The 3252-nt window shown below is 41.3% G+C and overlaps 1 long non-coding RNA gene across 1 annotated transcript; it reads right to left on the bottom strand.

The window, feature by feature from the left end:
• Positions 1–1444: 1444 nt before the first annotated feature.
• LOC112140895 lies at positions 1445–2850 on the bottom strand. Its single transcript, XR_002918285.2, has 3 exons — positions 2591–2850; positions 2450–2512; positions 1445–1814 (listed from the first exon to the last, which is right to left on the bottom strand). It is a non-coding gene; the product is annotated as an uncharacterized LOC112140895 (long non-coding RNA).
• Positions 2851–3252: the final 402 nt, after the last annotated feature.

Below are 3252 nucleotides of genomic sequence, written 5' to 3'. Positions count from 1 at the left end.
CACAAACATGTGAATAAATATTTAAAAAGTATGCTTTTTGAAAAAAAAATGACAATAAATTAGAATTGTATGACTGTGTCGTGGTCTGGGCAGAGGTTTTGGCTATAATCTGCCTGAAGATCACATACAAGTTTAACAACATTTTTCTTACATTTCCGTTGAATGGGTCACCAGCTCCACACAGTGGAGGGAGGTTTAAGGGTCAGCATATGTTTCTCTGTCATGAGCTACAGAAGATTTGGTATACCACCTTTAGACATCGGTCATATAAGTGAATGTAGATGGCTGAAATGTTCATTTTACAGCCGATCAGCTCAAATCAGTCATTTGTTTAATCATTGTTTTTGACTAATTATCATTGTGTGTGTGTGTGTATGCTCCATGTTTGTGTGTATTAATCTGGCATGGCACTGCCTAACAGCATCCTGTAGGCAGCGGCACACTGATTCATTTCATCATAGACCAGTAAATGAGGAAAGCAGTTAACCTGTGACCTGCATTTGATGAGGTGAGGATAGTCTGCCATGATTCACCCGATGGCGGGTTTTTCTGGTACAAGGTGATGGAGTTACTGTTATTTTAAGATCTCAACAGCGCAATTTTTCCATGCAATCTTGGAAGCCCAAAGATGAAAAGGAACTTTTCATCCTCACCACCTGTTTGTACTTTGGGTAATTTAGAGGGTCAGCAGGTTATTGGTGAGGCAAATTAAAAAAAGGTCTCTTTTGACCCTTTTTCTCTTCAACTCAGTCCCAGGTTCAACTCTGGCCTGGAAAAGACTTTGGATTGCTCAGCCTTTGGTCTCATAAGTGAAACAAAAGATTTTGTGGCCCAATCTCCCTGAACAGGAAGGAGTGAAAATAGCCAAGAAATGGATGTGTGTGGGTGTGTGTGTGTGTGTGCAGTAGATTGCTACTGATGTATGTCAAGAAATCTTTGAATTCTTTTTTAGAAGTCAAGCTGAATAAACACACACGATAAATAAAGTGGATGTATATATATATATGTGTGTGTGTATGTTTGTGTGTTTAATATATGGTGTTCGCACTGGACTGTACTGGATACTAGAGCATGTCCAGCATCTATGATTGCCAGAGGTATGGTGCGAAATATCAATGTGGTGAAGATGATGCCAAATTTCGCTCCAGGCTTTGTCGTTCTCATCTCTTTTCCAATATATGAAAGTGTAGCAATTGTGTTGCTAAGACAATTAAGATTTAAGGTTTAGATNCCGTCCATGACGGCTGTCACAGCACAGCTTTGCTCTGCACTGAACATCACTTTGAGGACCAAACACTAAAAATAAATTCCTCCTTTGCTTAAACTCTTTTGCCACTGTAGCAATTGTGTTGCTAAGACAATTAAGATTTAAGTTTAAGATTTAAGAGGCTAGTTTTCAGAAGTCTAGAATTCGTCTCAAGGAGGGAGCAGCTGGAGACTGAGATTGTTTGAAGCGTATTTTATCTATAAATATATACAGTGAGTGACAATAATAAAGTGAATGGCCATTTAAATATACATATATACAAAAAGGAAAACAACAAAACATTTCATGCAGAATTGTTCGAGTCCAGAAAAGTTCGTTTTATGGGGACTTCAGCAGCCTCAGAATCAAAGTTCTTCAGCCCAGAGTTCAATGGAGCACAGAGTCCGTTGAAGATGGTGTGTGTTACCACCTCAGTGGGCGCAACTGAGGTGGTTTTTAATGGGCTACAAGGAACCCCCTACCGGCCCGGTGGAAGGCTGTGGTTCTCAGAGGTTTCTGCATCTGCTGGTCCAGTTTCCTGGGGTCTAGCTCGCCATCAGGGTCTGGCCTAGTTCCACCACATTTCGCTATCAGCTTCTCCACCGCTTCCTGCAATACCGTTTCCCCGGCCCTTTATAAGCATACGTGATTCGCTGCTCCAAGTCACGTGGTGATGCGATGTCACGTGAATGAAGGCCCGTGAGTGGCTGATTGCACCACATGATCTAATTACGTCACCGACGCGGGAAGCAGAGGTAACCGGACACACAGGAAGAAAAATAATACTCAGAAGCAAAGCAGGGAAAAAAAATAAAGCAACGGCTTCTGCCAAGGTTAACCTGGATTACACCACCGTCTCACTTTTGTAGTTTCTCTGAAAAGATCGTGTCCTCTNTGCTGAAGCAGCTTAAGTGCCTCAGACTGCTCCAGTGCTGTAACTGTTAACTCTGTCATTCAGTATACAATAAATAAACAATTAAATTCATTCATTTTGGTATACAATAAATAAATACATTCATTAAAGCACACAATTAAATAAAAGCAGGCATAACCAGTACATGAATAGTATTTGGCGTTAACTCTCAGTGCAATTTAATGTTAAAATGTGGCCGAAACAGGCAGAAAGGTTGTAAAAGAAGGGAAGCTATCTTCCTGTTAATGAGTGATGTGGCTAGACTGCACTAGCATAAAAGGTTGACTCACCTAGTTCCACCACAATCACACGCTTAACAACCGCGTTCTGTTGCTTGGCCGCATAGAAGGTTCCTACAACATAACACGCACCGAGATAAACAACAACGGAAATTGGATGAAATACGGAGTAAGCAGCTGCTGCAGACAGACCTGTATTTCGCTATCAGCTTCTCCACCGCTTCCTGCAATACCGTTTCCCCGGCCCTTTATAAGCGTACGTGATTCGCTGCTCCAAATCACGTGGTGATGCGATGTCACGTGAATGGAGGCCCGTGAGTGGCTGATTGCGCCACATGATCTAATTACGTCACCGACGCGGGAAGCAGAGGTAACCGGACACACAGGAAGAAAAATAATACTCAGAAGCAAGGCAGGGAAAAAAAATAAAGCAACGGCTTCTACCAAGGTTAACCTGGGTTACATTTGTTCCAATTAATTTTATATCCGGAAATATTGGAGTAAGATTGTATTTTGGTCATTAAATGAGGCATTGATTGATTTGGATCTTTCAACAGAATTAGTACATCATCGGCGTAAAGTAACAGTTTGTGCTGTTTACCACCCCCTTTATGCCCCTAACATTGCTGTGTATGGCAACTGCCAATGGTTCCAGAGATAAATTAAATAATAAAGGTGAGAGAGGACACCCTTGCCTCGTGCCTCTTTGTAAACTAAAGAAGGGTGAGATCACTCTATTGGTTAATACTAGAGCTGTCAGGCGATTAAATTTTTTAATCGCGATTAATCGCAATTTGTCCCGAGTTAACTCGCGATTAATCGCAAATTAAAATGTGGCCTTTTTTAAGGAAAAA

Source organism: Oryzias melastigma, unplaced genomic scaffold (assembly GCF_002922805.2).
Source record: "Oryzias melastigma strain HK-1 unplaced genomic scaffold, ASM292280v2 sc02575, whole genome shotgun sequence".
In the NCBI taxonomy this organism is placed as follows: domain Eukaryota; kingdom Metazoa; phylum Chordata; class Actinopteri; order Beloniformes; family Adrianichthyidae; genus Oryzias; species Oryzias melastigma.
Note: the sequence above shows the minus strand (reverse complement) of the source record. Positions and strands in the feature narration are given on the sequence as shown.